The following is a 21,865-nucleotide window of genomic DNA, read 5'->3' as shown; positions in this document are numbered from 1 at the left end:
TTTGGTGAGAGGTCACACAAAAGATCGCTAAATTGGTCTCTCGAGTCAAGCTTTCACTGAGGCCTGGACAAAGTGACCCATTAGCTTAAGTGTATTTTTGTGGCTTTTTCCTGTGTGTGAAGGTCATAGTGGAGGGAGGGGATGGGGAGAAGCATCTGGAAACTTGACCTATGGAAACATAGCTGTTTCCGTAGGTAACTCTTTAATCCTCTTGCTTTCTGCTCGTCTACCCAGTTTTTCTCATCCACAGGGGTGCTATGTTGAAAAACTGTAACTGCCTGTAACCTGGCGATGTGTACTCAGAGCTGTGGGTTCCTTCTCTCCAGCTGAGCTCTCAGAGTAATCCTACTCATGCTCAGACTTCTAGAAAGTCATAATAGCTTCTTCTTTTTTTTTTTAAATAGATTTATTTATTTATTTTTGGCTGCATTGGGTCTTTTTTTTTTTTACATCTTTATTGGAGTATAATTGCTTTACAATGGTGTGTTAGTTTCTGCTTTATAACAAAGTGAATCAGTTATACATATACATACGTTCCCATATCTCTTCCCTCTTGTGTCTCCCTCCCACACCCCCTATCCCACACCTCTAGGTGGTCACAAAGCACTGAAAAAAGCACCGAGCTGATCTCCCTGTGCTGTGCGGCTGCTTCCCACTAGTATCTATTTTACGTCTGGTAGTGTATATATGTCCATGCCTCTCTCTCACTTTGTCACAGCTTACCCTTCCCCCTCCCCATATCCTCAAGTCCATGCTCTAGTAGGTCTGTGTCTTTATTCCTGTCTTACTGCTAGTTTCTTCATGACGTTTTCTTTTCTCTTAAATTCCATACATATGTGTTAGCATACGGTATTTGTCTTTCTCTTTCCGACTTACTTCACTCTGTATGACATACTCTAGGTCCATCCACCTCATTACAAATAGCTCAATTTTGTTTCTTTTTATGGCTGAGTAATATTCCATTGTATATATGTGCCACACCTTCTTTATCAATTCATCCAATGATGGACACTTAGGTTGTTTCTATCTCCAGGCTATTGTAAATAGAGCTGCAGTGAACATTTTGGTACATGACTCTTTTTGAATTATGGTTTTCTCAGGGTATATGCCCAGTAGTGGGATTGCTGGGTCATATGGTAGTTCTATTTGTAGTTTTTTAAGGAACCTCCATACTGTTCTCCATAGTGGCTGTATCAGTTTACATTCCCACCAGCAGTGCAAGAATGTTCCCTTTTCTCCACACCCTCTCCAGCATTTATTGTTTCTAGATTTTTTGATGATGGCCATTCTGACTGGTGTGAGATGATATCTCATTGTAGTTTTGATTTGCATTTCTCTAATGATTAATGATGTTGAGCATTCTTTCATGTGTTTGCATTGGGTCTTCATTGCTGCCCGCTGGCTTTTCTCTAGTTGCAGCGAGTGGGGGCTACTCTTGATTGTCGAGCATGGGCTTGCGGCACGCGGGCTTCAGTAGTTGTGGCGCACGGGCTTAGTTGCTCCGAAGCATGTGGGATCTTCCCGGATCAGGGCTCGAACCCTTGTCCCCTGTGTTGCCAGGCAGATTCTTAACCACTGTGCCACCAGGGAAGTCCCCATCATAGCTTCTTGAGGGCTCAGCTCCTTTTCTCCCATTCATTACACATTTACACTGCATTTTCAATGGGCTCATGAAGAGTACAAAGGGAGTCTTCTCGGAAAAGATTGCTGAGATGTGAAGGAAGTGCCAAATCTCCTTGCTTATAACATTAGAATATAGAAAGATATTAAAATTGGAATTAAGGTATTTCCATCCAGCTATCTTGTTGAAAATTCAAATCAGGGCCACAGAAGAAACAAACTCCATTTCAGCCTTTCTTAGAGCAGCTTCCAACAAAGCTCACAGCTAAAGACCTTCTGACATCAGTCTAGCATAGCAGCAGTGTTCCAACTGTCACATGATTTACAGACATGTAACTATTAAACTAGTTTCAAAAATGCAGATGAAGCAGTAATGGCTGACCCTTGCATCCTAGTTTTAAAAGGGAATTGTGCTTGGAGAAACAGGAAGCTTAGGTATGTAAAAGTGCCTTTTGCCTTCAGGGTGACAGTCTACCTGGGACTGACAGTGAAGTTCTCTGGGTCTGACAAGCAGCGCGGTTACTTGATCAAGGACTAGCTCTTTTACTTTTAGCAGCCACAGGCTTTAGGGACTCTTAGGGGCCAGAAGCCTGAAACTTCAGAGAAAACACCACCTTTAGTCTCTTTTCAGTACCAGTGTGAAAATCCAGTTCCAAATCTGCCTTCTCTTTCTTCAGCCTGGGGGTCGTTAATTAGGTGCTTATCCTAACACCTTACAACATACTTTCTGTATATGGTTTAATTCCCAAGCCATCATCGTTGCCTTTTCTCATAGTTTTTCCAGCTTCTCAAAACTTTTCTGTAAATGAGGCCATGTAGGCAAGCGCTCTCTCTATAACTTCACCTTCCATTCATAACAGAAACAGTATCCGTTGCTTCTGTTCTGGTTTAATAGCTTTAATGTTACTGGCAGACTTTGCTTCCAGCCTTCTCCTAATCAATTGGGAGAGTCTAATTTTTTTTCCTCTATTTTTAGCTATCTAGTTTTATTCCTTACATGTGTTCCTAAAAAGGCCGGGCCTTTTTTCACCCCTCTCTTCAGAATGGTTAAAACATATTGGCAACAAGTAAAACAACTTTTAAAAATGTTTTCAAACACACAGATTATTTCCTTATTCTGCCTTACACACTGAAAATGCAAACGACTTAGAATACACGCTCCAGTCAAGTTGACGGTGCAGAGAAGAAATATTTACCTTTGATGCTGGTCTTCTTTGGAGCACACCCTGAAATAATTTACGATAATTTATTGAGACCAAGCTGCTCTCTTATAATTATCATTATATACAAATAACTGATAAAATGGTTAGCTGCCATAAGGAAATTATTAAAACCCACACATCGTTCCAAAATAAGTGCATGAGCTAATTTGTAAATCTAAGGAAGTTCTTAATTTAAAATTTGCCACCTGGAAAATATTTGCAAGGTTGTTATATTTTATTACATCCGTAACACTGTTGACTTCATGTCATTTCTGTGCCTAGCTTACTAGGCTTTTGGAGACTAACTTTAAAATATGAAAATAAAAACAAAAGACCAGGGAGTTGGACTTTCTTCTCATGTTTATTACAAGTTTTACCAGGAGCCTGGGTCTCATTTATGTCACCATAGATTTATTTTACAAGTTTGGACTTGCACAAATGTGCCAGAATTTGAATGCCTTACACATTTTTTGAAAAGCAACTGTACTATGTGATGCACTGACCTTTTAGTGTTCATTTTGATTGGTTAATGGTTATACCTTTACAGTTCATTCAGATTGTAAACAAGGGGAAAAAACAATATATAAAGGTCAGGAAAGTTTAGTGACAAAACTTACGAAACTCTATGCTTTCCTATGACTAAAAATGATTAAAATTCATACATCTGCCTTCTAAACATATACTTAAGAAATAGAGGTCCTTAAAAGTGAATTCAAAACATAAATTACTGAATATTGTTTTCTTAATTTTGTTTTAAAGAAACTCTGTTTGTACCTTTTTCAAAAAAGTCATATTTCTTCGTTGAACATCTTTCAAATTATTATGTTTAAAGGTGAATGATATTGTGTTCACATAGAGTTACAATAATGACTGGAAGTCCTCAAAGTTTAGGTTTTTATTGTTAGTTAACTTTGTTTATCCAGTTCCTAGAACATGATGGCTTAATAAATAAAAACTTCATTTATCAAAATTGAAATCTCAAAGGAAAATATACACGATATAAATAAGCGTCCAAAGAATGATAGAAACTGTTCAAGCAATAAAACCTCAGTCATTCTGAGAACAGTCTTTCAGAATTACCAGGCCTTCCATCTCACTCTGTACATAATGGGAAAGAAAGTTCCCTTCAGCATAGAATCATTCTTAAGCTCATCTAAGAAAAATGATAACTGAAAAAAGCTGAATATCACAACTGACGTGAGGAATCAGGTCACATTGTTCAGGAGCACTTGTTGGGAGAAAATGTTTAGACGAAGCCCCTTTTACTTGAAATGACACAGGAATGGAGAAAATGACATCCAAAAAGGAGAAGAAAAAAACAGTAAGCAGGAGTTGTGTTGTTCCAGAAGCCCAGGTGAGGAAGAGAAGCAGAGGTTAGGTGTAGAAAACAATCAGCATTCTTGACAGTGAGAAAGGGGAAAGTGGAAAATAAACGGTTCTGTAGAAAGAGTAAGAATAGTCACATGCGTGTCAGGATTATACAGATTCTGGAGAATCTGGCCTAAGCAAACACATAGAGGGTCTCCACTGTATGTGTGAATCGTGTGCCAGTCTGGTGCCAAGGAAGAGAAAAAACTGCTGCATTTCCCAGGATAACTCTGGAGATGAAGGGTGGTATAAGAAAATTGTAGAGACCATTGCTCTAAGTGATAGAGCTTCACTGAAGTATTTTAAGAAGAAAAATAACATAATAGTGGGAGACGAAAGTGGTCATTAACTGACATGGCATCATAATTGCTGATGGATCTCCCAGTGATTCTGCATCCTAGCGCCCACGCCCTTGTGTGATCCCCTCTCCTTGAGTGTGGGCTGGACCTAATGCTTTGCTTATAATGAACAAAATACAGCAACAGTAATTGGATTTTACTACTGTGATTAAGCTACAAAAGCCTATGACTTGCATCTTGCCAACCCTCTTCCCCTCCTGCTGGCACTCTGTCCTGGCCTCTAGCTTGCTTGTGGTGGTAAAGGGAGCTGCCTTGTTGTGAGATGCTTTATGAAGAAACTCACGTTTCAAGGAACCAGGTGAGTCCTCAGCCCAACAACTCACAAGGAACTAAATCCTGCCAACAACCCTGTGAGTGAACTTGGAAATGAATCCTTCCCTGTCAAGCCTTGAGATGACTGCCTCAAACAGCTGCCATCACACATACCCACACACATACACGCGCTTGCACACACACACACACACACACACACACACACAGGCACAGGCACATACACACACGCACTCCTCCTTTCAGCACCCTACTGGTTTGGAGCTATAACTGACAATATAGAAGGGGGCTCAGTGCTGGTAGATGGCTCTGAATTGGCAGTCTCCTCCCGTTGTATTTCAGTGCATTTTGAAGGGATAAGTCTTCTTTCCACCCAACCCTTAAGTAAAGTGGTTTAATCAGGTGGTCATATTCTTTTTCCTAATGCTTAGATAGAATTAGCCACACAGAGGGAATAACAATATTAGTTGAGAAAAGATTATGATTGAAGGAAGGGGAGATTTCATACGTCTAGGAAAGCCTGGGTGAACAGCTAAACATCGATATGACTCTGAGTGCATGGAAGAGAGAGCAAAGACTCAGGAAGTAAGAGCAGCATTAAAGGGAAGCCAGTTTGCATGAAAAAATACAGTCCACATGCTGTCTCTGGCATATATATCCAAGGATACTACTTGTTTTATAAATGAAAATGTTAGCTTTTATAGCATGAAATTAAGTTATATCAGGTAAAACTGATTTCTTTTAAGTTGCCAGGCTCTTTTTGTTGTTTAAATTATCTACTAATAGAACTGCTAAATAGGGCTCAGTAACCAGAATGATACTTAACGGTGCTCAGGGTTCAATAGGTTAAATGTTCCTATTCTTGAATCAGCAGACCAGAACTAAGCATCCAAGTACCAGGCATGGATCTGGAATAACAGATCCAGTGAAACAGGTTTCAGTGGTGCTCACCTGGTACAGGACCATGGGCAAAATGCCAGGTAAACACTGTGATAAAAGCACTGTGATGGACATTCAAAATTGGAAAGGATAAAGTTTTTATTGAACTGCAGAAGGTTTTCTCTATGGCCTAAAATTTTATGAGAATGAATTATTTATACAATAATAAAAAGCTATTTTTGTCATTTTAACATGGGAAAAACACAAATACCCCCAAGAGCACTGCAAAACAGTATCTTTGTGACAGTATCCATCAGGCCAGGAAATTATTGGGCTAATTTGAGTCTCCAGCAAAATTTTCACTTTGTGATGGAAAAAACTGAATGTTTAAATACTAAGGTCTTCATATACCCATGCTCCATTTGATGGCTTCTTTCCTACTCCAGGGAAAGGGATGTCCTTGAGATCAATCTTCTTCTCCTTTAATATTTATCTTTTTAAAAAATCTACTGAATATTGACTCACTCTCTTCTACCTTAGTCTTGTCTTTTCTCTGGGTCTTTTGATGATAGATGCTGGTATCCCTCTCTGTCATTCACTCCAATATTGTTTATTTGTTTGTTGTTTCTCCCTCCTTTAAGCTGAGTCTTATAAGTCAAAGTAAATTACTCACTCAGTACCACTTAGAGAGGGTGGTCAATAGTAACATTTCTGATAATTTCTCCGGTAACACCTATGTCATTACAGAGCTCTCTCCAGGGACATAAAGGCTTTAGGTATCTCATACTTGAGTTACATTAGGCCAACTGACCTAAAATCAAGGTACATTGTTATATTCCAAGCTGCTTCGTCGGCACATGTTGGTTGAAATCTACTGCCCCTCCATTGCTCCGGCTGCATTTCTGTATACCTGTAGGTCAGGTTCTCAAGGTGAGGCAGTAGGAATCCAAATAACGTATTCCCAAATGGTCATTATAATAACAAGACACTTCTATTTTTATATTTTTGTCAGGGTTCGGAGTCCCATTAAAAAGACCTCTCTCTGGAACACTGATTTAAAATTTTTATTGACCAGGTTTATTTTTAAGAAGCAATTTAGGGTAGTCCTTTGATTTCCAAGAGAAGCGTATAAACAAAGATAACATGACTTAGAATTATTCAGCTCTGCAAAAATTGCATGAAATGCATAACTTTATGACTATTAAGATGCTTAGGGGGAAACAAATTAAAGAAAGACTACATGATTAAAAATAAAATATTACAAACAAGTTGAGTGCCAACTATGTTGTATGCATTAGAATAGACCAACAGAACTATGGCAATTAGAAGCTAGATAAATTACAAAATTATAATTGTAAAAATAGAAAGCTAGGACAAAAAAAAAGAACAAGAAAAACTAAAATCTATGGATTGGAGAAACCTCCCATTGTGGGCTTGAGTGTTGGCAACGTTTATTTCGGAGTGCCTTTTCTGATTGTGGCTGGGGGCTTAGAATTGGACCTGGCCCAGCTTATCTGGGGGTAAAGTAAGCAATGGAACACGTGAGTCATTTTCCCGATGGCATATTTGCTGAGTTCTTGTGCTGTATGCAAGAATGAGGGACTATGCCAGAAGATTCAAATGCCAGAAATCTTCCAGGATCTCATAGTGATTGAGAGATAAAATAATTGAAAGGGAGGGGGAATAACTCAAACACATGGACAGACCCTACCTCTCCCAGATATTTTTCGGCTTTTAAAGTTGCATGGTGTAAGATGCTAAATAGCTAAGCTCAATATTTCTGAAAGTTAGAACCTAATATCCAACAGAATTTTAAGGCTAAGTAGAAACAGATTCATCCAACTCTAAATCAGAATTCCACGTGGTCCATATTTGAGAAACAGGGATGAACCAGAGGTGACAGAGTCTTACCAAGCTATCAATACAACTTACTCCTGCCCATTTCCATCTCTAATTATATTAATATGACCTACTCCTTATCTTATCCAAATAATAGGGGAGAGTGGGAGTATATTCTCTTGAACCTAACATCATCTGAGTACTTCATCGTTCTTTTTTTTTTTAAGCATCTTTATTGGAGTATCATTGCTTTACAATGGTGTCTTATTTTCTGCTTTATAACAAAGTGAATCAGCTATACATATACATATATCCCCATATCTCCTCCCTCTTGCGTCTCCCTTCCACCCTCCCTATCCCACCCCTCTAAGTGGTCACAAAGCACCGAGCTGATCTCCCCGTGCTATGCAGCTGCTTCCCACTAGCTATCTGTTTTACATGTGGTAGTGTATATATGTCCATGCCATTTTCTCACTTAGTCCCAGCTACCCTTCCCCCTCCCCGTGTCCTCAAGTCCATTCTCTATGTCTGTATTCCTGTCCTGCCCCTAGGTTATTCAGAACCTTTTTTTTTTTTTTTGATTCCATATATATGTGTTAGCATACAGTATTTGGTTTTTTATTTCTGATTTACTTCACTCTGTATGACAGACTCTAGGTCCATCCATCTCACTACAAATAACTCAATTTCATTTCTTTTTATGGCTGAGTAACATTCCAATGTATATATGTGCCACATCTTCTTTATCCATTCATCTGTTGATGGACACTTAGGTTGTTCCCATGTCCTGGCTATTGTAAATAGAGCTGCAATGAACATTGGGTTGCATGACTCTTTTTGAATTATGGTTTTCTCAGGGTGTATGCCCAGTCGTGGGGTTTCTGGGTCATATGGTAGTTCTATTTTTAGTTTTTTAAGGAACCTCCATACTGTTCTCCATAGTGGCTGTATCAATTTACATTCCCACCAACAGTGCAAGAGGGTTCCCTTTGCTCCACACCCTCTCCAGTGTTTATTGTTTCTAGATTTCTTGATGATGGCCATTCTGACCAGTGTGAAGTGATACCTCACTGTAGTTTTGATTTGCATTTCTCTAATGATTAGTGATGTTGAGCATCCTTTCATGTGTTTGTTGGCAATCTGTATGTCTTCTTTGGAGAAATGTCTATTTAGGTCTTCTGCCCATTTTTGGATTGGGTTGTTTGTTTTTCTGATATTGACCTGCATGTACTGCTTGTAAATTTTGGAGATTAATCCTTTGTCCGTTGCTTCATTTGCAAATATTTTCTGTTCTCAGAGTTGTCTTTTTGTCTTGTTTATGTTTTCCTTTGCTGTGCAAAGCTTTTAAGTTTCATTAGGTCCCATTTGTTTATTTTTTTTTTATTTCCATTTCTCTAAAGGTGGGTCAAAAAGGATCTTGCTGTAATTTATGTCATAGAGTCTTCTGCCTATGTTTTCCTCTAAGAGTTTTATAGTGTCTGGCCTTACATTTAGGTCCTTAATCCATTTTAAGTTTATTTTTGTGTATGGTGTTAGGGAGTGTTCTAATTTCATTCTTTTTCATGTAGCTGTCCAGTTTTCCCAGCACCACTTATTGAAGAGGCTGTCTTTTCGCCATTGTATATTCTTGTCTCCCTTATCAAAAATAAGGTGACCATATGTGCGTGGGTTTATCTCTGGGCTTTCAATCCTGTTACATTGGTCTATATTTCTGTTTTTCTTCCAGTACCATACTGTCCTGATTACTGCAGCTTTGTAGTATAATCTGAAGTCTGGGAGCCTGATTCCTCCAGCTCCGTTTTTCTTTCTCATGATGGCTTTGTCTATTTGGGGTCTTTTGTGTTTCCATACAAATTGTGAAATTTTTTGTTCTAGTTCTGTGAAAAATGCCATTGGGAATTTGATAGGGATTGCATTGAATCTGTATATTGCTTTGGGTGATAGAGTCATTTTCACAATGTTGATTCTTCCACTCCAAGAACATGGTATATCTCTCCATCTGTTTGTATCATCTTTAATTTCTTTCATCAGTGTCTTATAGTTTTCTGCATACAGGTCTTTTATCTCCTCTAGGTAGGTTTATTCCTAGATATTTTATTCTTTTTGTTGCAGTGGTAAATGGGAGTGTTTCCTTAAATTCTCTTTCAGATATTTCGTTGTTAGTGTATAGGAATGCCAGAGATTTCTGTGCGTTAATTTTGTATCCTGCTACTTTACCAAATTCATTGATTAGCTCTAGTAGTTTTCTGGTAGCATCTTTAGGATTCTCTCTATATAGTATCATGCCATCTGCAAACAGTGACAGCTTTACTTCTTCTTTTCCAATTTGGATTCCTTTTATTTCTTTTTCTTCTCTGATGGCTAACACTTCCAAAACTATGTTGAATAATAGTGGCGACAGTGGACAACTTTGTCTTGTTCCTGATCTTAGAGGAAATGGTTTCAGTTTTTCACCGTTGAGAATGATGTTGGCTGTGGGTCATTCTTTTATATACAATGTCCAACATGAAACCAAAAAAATGCCTAGATATGTGAAATGGCAGGTTAACACACACCCACACACACAAACCAGACAATAGGCACAGATCCATAGATGATGCAGTTCTGAATTCATCTGACAAAAATTCAGAAGCACTATTGCTAATATGACAATAAAATAAAGGTTAATGGACAATATGAAAAAAATTTAGCAAGGAATTTGAAAACATATGTAGAAATTCATATAGAATTGAATTCACGTTCTAATGTGAAAAGCACAATAATTGAACTTAACTGAACAGTTTAAATCAGGGTAAATACAATAAAACACAAGAAAGGAGCCTGAAGAAAGAGCCACACACAGAATCTAAACTGAAGCAAAGAGATTGGATAAAGCCAAACAAAGCATAAGAGACATGGGTCACAGTCAATATATTGGTATATACTCAAAATATACCTAATATACCTGTAATTGGAGACCAGCAAAGACAAGTGAGACAGAATAGGAAAGAAGCAATATTTGAAGAGCAATTGATCAAGAATTTTGTAAAGCCATAAAGGATATCAACCCACTTTTACAAAGATCAACAAAATGTAAGCAACATGATACAAAGAAAGCTATAGTCCAACTGGCAGACTATAGTCAAACTCTTGAAGTAAGACAAAAGGAAAGTCTTAACAGCAAGTAAAACAGTAAAAATAAGATTTTCAACAAAAGTACAAAAACTAAAGACAGTGGGATGACATCTTTAGCATGCTCAGGGTGAAATTATGCCCATCTAAAATTCCATAACCAATGAAAATGTACATAAAAATGAGGCATGATAAAATATATTTAGACAAATAAATATTGAGTGAATGTTTGACTAGCAGACCTGAGCTATAAGAAATACTTCAGTTCTTCAGGCTAAATAAAAGTTACTCCATACAGAAGCATGAAACTAGAGGAAGCAATGAAGTTCATCAAAAAACAACCTTAAAATATTGGCAAAAGAAGAAAATTTGATAATCTCAGTGAGCTCTGAATCTATTATGGAAACTATTTCTATAATTAACACATTTCTCACACACAAAAAATCACAGGACAGATGGATTATCTGGTAAATTCTTCCAAAAACTTAAGGAGTAAATAAGACGAATCTTACACAAGCACTTTCAGAAAATGTACGCAAAAAAGAAAAAAACAAAAAAACAGAACACTTCCCAATTTGTTGTGGGAAGGCAGCAAATATTGATGCCAAAATCTAACAAAAATATTAAAACAAAGGAACTTTTGCTCTTATAGGGAATATTTACCATGAAATAGGTATGAGTAGTAGGCGTAAATGTAATAACTATGTGTTTTGGAATTTATAACATACGTTGAAATAAAATGTATGACAACAAAGAATGAGAGTGACTAAATAATGTTCAACAGTTTTAAGGTTTTTTCATTGTTGGAGAAGTGGTTAAAATACTATTTGAGGTGTAATAAGTCTGTAATAATATATTATAAATATTATAATTACAGTACTCGGGTATTCAAAAAGGTGTAACAGGTATTCTAATAAGCTGAAAAAATTAAAATAAATGATTCATCTAAAAGTGGAAAGAAAGGGAAAATAAAAAATAATGAAATAGTACAGTATGAAAACAGAAGAGTCATATCCAAAATTTGTAAAGAACTCTTAGAAATCAATTAGAAAAATACAGATAATCTATTTTTTTCCCATGGTCAAGTGACTTGAAAACACACTTTATATTAGAGGATACCAAAAAAAACAAATCATATGAAAATCATTAATCATTGGTAAAATGCAAATTAAAATGATGCTAAAATACCACTGCACTCCCACAGAATACCTAAGATTAAAATGACCAGTAATACCAAGTGTTGCAGAAGTCGTGAAATAACTGTGACTCTCATATATTACTGGTAGGAATGTAAATCTGAGCAACTCTATTGAAAAGCTGTTTGGAAATATCTATTAAGGCTAAATATTTATATACCCTATGACCCAACAATTCCACTCCTGGATATATACTCAAGATCAATGAATGCTTAAATCCATCAAAAGACATGCACAAGAATATTTGATCAACATTATTTATCATAGCCCCAAATTAGAAGCAGATGAATTGTCCAATTACATCGACATAAATCAACAAATTGCTGCTAATTCATAAAATGGAACACCTATATTGCAATTGATAGGATTCAGGATACACTACCAAAACTATGTCACCCTGGGAGAAAGAAATTTGAGATACGTCAGGTACAGGAAGTATTTTCTGACCTTTCCATAAAGCAGGTCATAAAACCCTCATATGAGAGGTTCCCTCCTTGTACCCCAGGAAAGGAGCATCCTTATCTCCAAATAGGAGTGAGGGATGCCAAGGGGAGTCTGAATGCCCAAGCCTTGCTATTTTCCCCAGTTTACTACATTTACCCCATTTCCTTTTTTGTCCTATCGAATTTTCTCTCTTTTTGTCCTATCACTATTTTCCAGTCCTCATCAAACCTAGTGTAAAAATGCTCAGCTTTAACCGCATCTTCCTAACGAAGGCTACTGTGTCATGTAAAACTTCTATTAAAAAAATTTGTATGTTTTTCTGTTGTTAATCTGTTTTTTTGTTGTTGTTGTTAATCTGTTTTTTGTTACAGGGGCTCTAGCTGAGAATTTAGAAGGAAATGATATTTTTCCTCCCCTGCACAATAATAAAGAATGAACTATTGGTACATATAAGAATGTGATGAATGTTTAAAACATAACGTTGAATAAAAACAGCCATATGCAACAGGTTATATACTGCATGACACTATTTCTGTGAAGTTCATTAACAGACAAAATGAATCTAGGTGAACTGAGGTCAGAATAGGAGTTATCTTTTGATTGCAGTTACTGACTCTGATGACAATGAGATTTCTTGGGTCCTTGTGATATATTTTTAATCTGAGTTGTATTTTTGTGTGTGGACCTATGGGGGAACTCATTGAGCTGTATATTTAAGAGCTATACACTCTATTATGAGTAAATTATACATTAATATTAAGAAGGAGAAAAATAAAAAATAAAGGTAGTTTGCTTTAACAGATACCTACCTCTATGGCGTAATGATTACACATTTAGGTATATAACCAGCAGATATGACTGGCTCTTTATACCAAAATACATTTAAAATTTTTCCATACCAATGCTTTTTTTATGTCCAGACACACAAACCTGTAGGATTGCCCACCAACAGAAGAATGAAAAGGTATGCTTCACTGATACAGTAGAATAAAATACAGCAATTAAATGAATAAACTGCTGCTACACCTATAGTGTCACAGACTGTGCTTAAGTTCATATAAAGTTCCTCAGAAAAAAGGTGAATCTGTGGTGAAGGAAGTCAAACTTGTGTTATCTTTGGGAGAAGAAAATGACTGAGACATAAAAGAGGCTTCTGGGATGATGGTAGTGTTTTGTGTCGTGATTATGGTGGTCACATGGCTGAGGTCAGGTTGAAACATTCTTGGAGTTGTACATTTATCATTTATGCACTTTTTAGTATGTAATTTTGTGTTCAGTTGTTAGGACTGTGGTAATAAGGTACCACAGAATGGGTGGCATAAAAAAAAATTATTGTGTCACAGTTCTAGAGATGAGAAATCTGAATTCCAGATGTCAGCAAGGTTGGTTCCTTCTGAGGGCTGTGAGGGTTATCTGTTATATGGCTCTCTCCTAACTGCCAGTGGTTTGCTGGAAATCCTTCATATGCCTTGGCTTGTAGGTGTATCAGTCTAATCCTTCACCTTCATGGAATTCTCCTTCTCTCTTCATACAGCCTTCCTCCTGAACATGTCTGTCTCTGTGTTCAAATTTCCCCTTTTTATAAGGACACTAATCATATTAGATTAGGGCCCACCCAAATTACCTCATTTTACCTTGATTACCTCTGTGAAGATCCTATTTCCAAATAAGGTCACATTCTGAGGTACTAGGGGTTTGGGCTTCAACATATATTTTTGCAGAAACACAATTTAACCCATAGTAGATGTATACTTTTTTTAAAAAAATTAAATCTAGCAGAAAAAGGAGTGCAAGAATAGAACTGAAATGAATATCAAGGAGGACTACAATAAGCCTTGATGATGTAAGACCTATTTCTAAACCAAATGTTAGAATGGCTTGAAACATGTTAGAATTGAAAACTCTGGAGTTTTAAGACACATTTAGGATCTTTCACCCTCTTCATTTTTCAGCTGAAACACTTAGGCTCAGCAAGATTAAATGATTTAAGTTCACGCATGTAAATAGTTAATGGGAATTTGGCCTAGAATACCCACCTACTCCCTCCCCAAGACAACCACAGCCTCAAACAATTTTTCTCAAATTACTTCTAGAATATTAGTAAAATCACATTCCCTTAATCCTCTCTTGGTATATCTCTGTCCATATTTTTATAGTTTATGTAAAGAAAGCTAGATTAAGGGAACTTCATTGCAAAGGTGAAAACCAGAATGACATTTATGAAGATAGAACTCTCGTAACCATCTGGTATACACAAGGGTATCATACTAAATGGGATCAGAATGAGTTCCTTTTGGAAGTAAACCTTTCATAGACTGGGAAACTTTAGGGGAATCTTTCCTAGAATTTTTTTTTTGGCGGTACGCGGGCCTCTCACTGTTGTGGCCTCTCCCGTTGCGGAGCACAGGCTCTGGACGCGTAGGCTCAGCGGCCATGGCTCACGGGCCCAGCCGCTCCGCGGCATGTGGGATCTTCCCGGACTGGGGCAGGAACCCATGTCCCCTGCATTGGCAGGCGGACTCTCAACCACTGCGCCACCAGGGAAGCCCCCTAGAATGTTTTAATAGAACGTTGGAGAATGAATTCTGCACAGCTGGCCAACGAAGGCAATCTAGATTGGTTACCAAAACCAGGTTTTAAATGGATTTGCAATCCTCCACAGTTCTTTGAAAAAGGTAATGGAAATTGTGATGAATTAACAAATAAAAATCTTTTCTAATCAGGGAGCCCTTACATTGGCAACACATCGTGATTAACATCATCCTTCTTTCCTCCTTCCTTTTCTTTCTTTCTTTTTTATTTTCTATGACATCAGTCTTATGCAGATAAATGGTTAAAGGACTATGATTAAAACACATAATAGTTGAATGATATAAATCTTCTAGTCTTGTCAGAAACACATTAAGGCAATAAAAAAGAAATGTTAAGGAAGAATCTAGGTTAATGATGGAAAGGGCTGATTTTTGTATACCATGTAAAAATGACCTGGTCTTCCTGTCAGAGCAGATAACTAAGATGCTGGTACCGACAGTTCTGTTCTTTATGACTAAACCAGGTGAGGGAACATTTAGCAGGTAGGTTGAGGGAAGAAAACCATTGACCTGCTAACACATGTAAAGTTAATACTGTCTACACCATTAACTAGGAAATGCATGTAAAACTACCTTTATGATATGGTAGAGTGTGGTGAATAGAAGCCTGATTCACTAGATGATATTGAGTTGTGTTGAATTCATCTTCAATCAATCCCTCTATGCCTTGGAATGCTTTCATTTATTTTTCTCAGAAGCAGTAGATGTTCAGTTTTGGTCTATCCTTGATTTTAGAACTTCATTTGCTGGGCTCTGTAATGTCAGGAAGATGGTATAGGATAACTAGGCAAATAGTTAAACGTGTCCTCAACAGTAAGTTACTTGTACCTTTAATTGCTGTGACACCTATACCAGGCAGAGGCAGTTTCCTGAAGTGATCCAGGGCACAAGTAACTGCACATCTGAGGCAAATTTCCATGTGAGTCCGTATCATTTTGGTGGATATTTAAATCCTTCCCATGCATACGAAGACCTAGTTAAAGAGATACAGGCTTTTGACATGTTAAGAAAATGACTTCACAGTGATAAACCACACCATGAACAATATAAATTTATTCTGTACCTCAGGAATGCAAAATAATAAAATTATTTAATATCTGCTCATTCTTGTTTAGAATGCCCTTTAATTTCAATCATAGATGAACCTGCGTCAGCTAGAAACCTGGATGATGGTTTCTGTCCTATAATATTGGTGGGTGACAGTATGTATATGTGATTTTGTGTGCGTGTGTGTGCGTGTGTTGGTGAACATGCAGTGATCTAGAAAATTAAGAAATTAGCTTTGAAGTAGTGGCATCAAGAAAATAATTTTCACACTTTAAAAAATTTTCAGTGGTATAATTGTTATACATCATGTCACCCCATAATAAAATGTTTGACTCGGGATTTCTCATTGCACATCTAGTTATTCCACTGAACAGGTTGTGGGCTTTTAGTTTACTTATAACCTCCACTTTTCTTCTCCCCTTCCTCTCCTCCTGCTTCAGGGTCATTTTACATTACTTACCTCCCCAAATGTCCTTGTATCTTTCCCTACTCCTCTTATGCTCTCCTGGACCCGTCCAGCTGACTTGGCATGGATGTTTCCATAGACGTCTCCAACAGTAACTCTGGGGTTGTCTCGTAAGAAAGGTTGTTTTGCTTTTTCACCAGTTCTTTTTGGGTCCTTGGGGTGTTTTGACATAGACATTTCACCGAAGCCATTTGATAATTGATAATGTTTGGCATGCACACTTCCTCTTTAGGGCCAAAAATTTTCCTGAGTCTTATTTGAGGTTATGTCCCTGTTTCCTTTTATTCCTGCACTTAACTCACCAGCTTTTAGTTTTAACTATCCTGTGAGGTCTAGTTTAGAGTTTGGACTAAGGCACACATTAATTATAAATCTTATCTGGTCACTTTTGTTATGGCAGCTCAGAAAATGGAACTGGCCACATTTTGAGTTGGAGGTAAGGTTCAGGCATAGTGGAAGGGAGGTATACAGAATTTTCTTAGGGGAAAAAGAACAGATGACTTCTTTGCAGTTTAAGAGGCCAGAGAATGAATGTAGTAAGCCTTTCCTAAGTTCAGTATTCTATTTACAAAATCATAAGACTTTTATAAATTACCAGACTGCATTGCATAAACCAAATGTCACTGAACAGTGACCTTTCAAATTACCAGCACAACGGAAGCTGAGATCAGAAAGCTCAAAGTTAAAGCAAACACTGACAAGAAATCCGATAGAAATGACTTCCGTGTCTGGTCAACTTAACATAACATGACATATTGTAAAATGTGTTTGGCTTTTTAGGTAGAATAGCCTATAAAGGTTTAACTGCTTTTGAAAATATAATCTTTAATATAATCTGGAGATTCGTGGTGTTTAGGTTATGTGGATAAAATATTTTCTAAGTCTGAAAGAGAGTGGAAAAGTTTACTATAAGAAAAACATTTAAAAGATGAAAAAGTTTACGTGACGAAGGTGAAAATAGGGAGGAGTGGGTTGGGGTATAGATGGGAACAGAATTGGAGGTTTGAGGAAAGGGAAGTTAAATTGCAAGAAAAAAATGGGAGCAGTTATATAAAGAGGTTTTTTTTATAAAAAAGGTCTAATCTAAATATGTTATTACAAAGATAAATTTAAAAAATACGTCATAAGGAATTTTGAATCAGAGTTCCAATTTTTAAATGTTATAAGCTTCTGTTGTTTTCCTATTTCCCATACATTTCTTTATGGGTTTTACTTGAATTGTATGAAAGTACAGATACCAATTTGTTTATAATGAAATTAAATTCATATATATGTATATATTAACATGTATTTATACATAGAGAATTTTTTGTTCTATACTTAAGATATATTCTTTAGAGATATTTTATTAATGATGAAATGAAAGGACAATTTTTTCTACGCCTTCATTTTTCTGATTTGAAATTTTCTGTCAACATTTGAATTTTTACCACCCAACATAGATACCCATCAATAACACAAAATTGTAAAACAGAATCTTTTACCATGTCTGTGTTTGAATAGATGACTAGAACATATGATGACTAATATGTTCTAAACACATATTTACTTTTTGTATATCTGTGTAAATGATTGGAAATGGATGGAGGGAATATTTTAGAGATGTATCATTATATGTCAGATTTTGAAGCACATTCCATTGCTCTCATGTGTGAAGATTGTCGAATGTGATGAACATGTTTCTCTTTCACAGCAAACATGTGTATGTAAGCCATCTATAGCAAGATTTTATTCTAAGTGTTTGAAAGGCTATTGCAACCATGGGATATTGCCAGACAGTTAGTAAAAGGCAAATTGAGTCTGTTGAGAGATTAATTCACCAGCTGAAAGAAATACATTTGCCTCAGAGTCATCAGATATTCTACCCACCAAATTCATCCTCTGAGATAGCATCCCTAATGAGCTTCCTAAACCAATTAAACATAAGCAGGAAGCATCAGTCATCAAAACTATTTTCAGCTAATCAGCTGACTGCACAAATTGCATGGTGCTGAGGAAAAAAGGAACACTCTAAAAGTTGTTGAATTTTTTTTCTACTCTGTCCTTACTTTGTAGGCTTCTCAATTTTATGGATGTGGTGTTTTGCACAGAACACTGTAAATGAGTGCAGTGCTTTATAGTATATAAAGTGCTTTCCTTTGGATTATTATTCAATAGAATAAAATGAGCTTTAATGGGCTTAAGTGATTTGCTTAAAGGCACACAATTAATGTGTGGCTGGGACTCAAAATCATGCCCTTTCCTATGTTGTAATATTTCTGTAAATATGTATGTATTGATCAACTCTCTACCCTCCATGACAGGGGGATCGGTTGAAGTGTTCAAAGTGCCATCCTCTTTACATATGGACAAACTCAGAGCCAAGGCAGGATGAGGATGAAGGGAGACATTTTTACTCTGATATGGGTTCCCTCCTTCAAAGACAGAATTAAGTTAGTGATATCATGTCATATTGTTTATAATGATGAAGAGAACATAAAACAAGCATACGCAAAATTATAAACATAGAAATTCACACAATTTCTGTGAGAAAACCAAATTGCTCTGCAGTGGAATTTGGGTGCTGGGGGGTGCTGCTTTAGATATAATTTTTTTTTAAATCAGTATATTTTATGGGACCTTGACTGGAGGCTAAATTTGAACTTTTCATTATGGACTTATTTCCAAAGTATGTCAATGGTTGTTGTGTGAGGGGAGGGGCTAATTTGCTTATGTTAATTTGGAAAATGCAAGGTGAATCTCAACTAAACAGATTACTTACTGTAAGATTCCCCATGAGCCTTTAGTTCCTAGATCTCAAGAAGGGGACATAGGATGAATTTCCCAAACATTTCATCCCAGGACTTCTTTCTGTGACTCATCTATCCAGACTGATATTTCTCTGCTGGGTACATGTTGAAACCAGTATAGAGTCACAAAAAGCACTAAGGCAGAGAAATGACATGGTGAAAATACTGATTTGAGGAAAATAATATGCTGGTAGTAGGCAGGAGAGACCAATGTCCCCCCACAATGAGGGAGTTGGGGAGATAAGTTGTAATGATACCTGAATAGTGGAGGTGAGTTGTTCTATTTTAAGATGCAAAGTAGTAGAATACATTTTATATCTAACTACTGCTTACTGGTGAGCTAAAGAGTAACAAGGGCTGCAAATAAAGACTTGAGTGTGCTCTGTATACAGGTGAGAGCACAATCTGTTACGATGGGTTCCCAGAAAGAGACTAAAAAGAAAGAACAGGGGATTTACATTATTAGCTGAAACATTTTTACTGTTTTGGAAGTGAGGAGAAAGATGATCAAACTAAGGAGAAATCAGAATAGTTTAGTCCCAAAGAAGTGGCATTTTGAATAAGGGTCTAACTGCAAAAAGCTCATTGTTTTTGTTGATTAGAAATTTATTGGGAATTTTCACAAATTAAGTTTTAATATAATTGTGAGAATGAAAATGAACTACTGTGGATGTATGATGATTGAGAAGTAAGATAGGGAGCATTTAAAGCAGAATCTTCATGCAGAGGAGATGCAGATGGAGATGTTGACTCTACCAGAGAGAGATGGGATCACTGGGGACCTGGAAGCATGGATCAGATGGGATCGTGGATATATTTGGATAAGCTGATCATTCGTGAAATTCCTTTTGCCATGTAATGCAATGGATGTGACAGTGACATATTCACAGTCCCAGGGATTTGAGTAAGAAGTCTTGGGGCCCATTTTATAATCCTGCTGCACCACAGATGGTTTAAATTAAAATATAGTTTTATATAGTATTATTTCTTAAAAATATGAGTTTGTGTGCCTTAGATGTTTCTTGGAGTGTCACTGAAGTGATGGAGAAGATAAAAGTAGTAAATATATTAATTTTTTTAAAAAATATTTTTTTCTCTAGTGTCATCTATTATTTTTGCAAGTCAGTATAAATTAATGAATCATTCTCTGATAATTAATGCATTTAATTGCTTTCAACCAAAACCAGTTACCTAAAACAGTAAGTTTTGTTTTACATGTGCTATCTTTCTTTCTGCGTTTCTGAGTTCAAATTCACTGAGCTGGATCTTCGTGACTTATACATTGTTGGTGCTGTTTGTGAGATTCTTTCTTGTTCTGACCAAGGTCCCAGTAAAACATTGGAAGAATACTTAGGAAAGTAAAGGGGAAATAAAGTTGAAATTGGAAAACGTTGGGAAAAAGTGTCAGTGACAAAAGGAATAACACATCATTCAGAAAGTTTGGCTTTTATTGTACGTGTAAGCTACGACTTTGAAAATTTTTAATGTAAATCATGTAATCGAATTCTTTATCAAATAAGTTTTCAATTACTGTGTTCTGAGTGCTTAAGCAATATTGCAATAGAATATATAATAACAAAGATAATAATTAGCAAAATATATTAATTTTTAATGTGGCAACACCATGCAGTATAATTTAGGTATTTTTCTCATAATAAGAACAATGATCCAGGTATATTATTGTCTTTATTTTACTAATGAAAGAGCTGAGTTATTCAGGGACTTGCCCAATGTCCAATGTCATATGATTAATATATGTCAGAATCAGGATTTAATTCTTGGTATGTTGGACCTCTGAGTCCCAGCCCTTTATGATTATGTTAAATAACAAATGATAAATGGTATTATTGTATTAAAAATTTATAACATTTAAATATAATTTTTATAATATAATGACATTTATTTTTCCTTTCCTTTTTCAGATTTTTGAATTTTTATATGCTTTATTACGTATCTGTATTTCCCCATTGCCACACCCCACTATAGGAAGTAGCATACATATCTGTGCATTAAACACAATAAGAAGCTTGGTTTAACTTAATCCCAAATTCACTTGACCATGGAAGAAGCCTTCTTTTAAAATTTAACACCTATTAACACTTGGGAAATGCTGATCAATAGAAATAAATCCTGATCAGAATTTTTTAATTATTGTCAAATTGTTTTAACATTTCATTTTTGTCAAGGAAAATAAATTTTAAGAAAATACATTTCAGAATTCGTGACCTAATTTTATTTTGAAAGTTTATCAATTGTCAAAGTCCAGGTGCTTAATCTTAGTGTTCTTTATTTGCTAAACATATTTGTCTTACGTGTACCGAGGATGGATTGCTCTTTATTTTATCAATATACAATGCCATCATTGAGTTGTGTGTTTGATTATTGTCTGCTAATTAACACTGTTATCTGGAAAATCTCTAAGAAATAACCCTAATACTTTCATGAAACACCCTGAAAATTTTAATGCCCATTAACTGTTCAGCTGCAATATATTTCATTCACAATATGGCAGGGCCCTCTAGTGCTCACGCTTGGTCACGTGTCCTCCAAAACTGCGTTAGAGGGGTAAATGTCACATATTGGATCATTTTACTCAGTCTTAGCTTTAAGTGAAATAGTCTATTATTCATAACATCACCTTTTGGAAAAGGAGTTTAGGCATGTCCAATACTATTCAAAAAAAT

The 21,865-nt window shown here is 36.3% G+C and overlaps 1 protein-coding gene across 1 annotated transcript in view; it reads left to right on the top strand.

Annotated features, from left to right (window-relative positions):
* The window catches only part of GPC5 (glypican 5), a 1,357,540-nt gene that overhangs the window by 629,753 nt on the left and 705,922 nt on the right, over positions 1-21,865 (top strand). The window lies entirely within an intron of this gene.

This window comes from Pseudorca crassidens, chromosome 18 (genome assembly GCF_039906515.1).
Source record: "Pseudorca crassidens isolate mPseCra1 chromosome 18, mPseCra1.hap1, whole genome shotgun sequence".
Classification (NCBI taxonomy): Eukaryota; Metazoa; Chordata; class Mammalia; order Artiodactyla; family Delphinidae; genus Pseudorca; species Pseudorca crassidens.
Note: the sequence above shows the minus strand (reverse complement) of the source record. Positions and strands in the feature narration are given on the sequence as shown.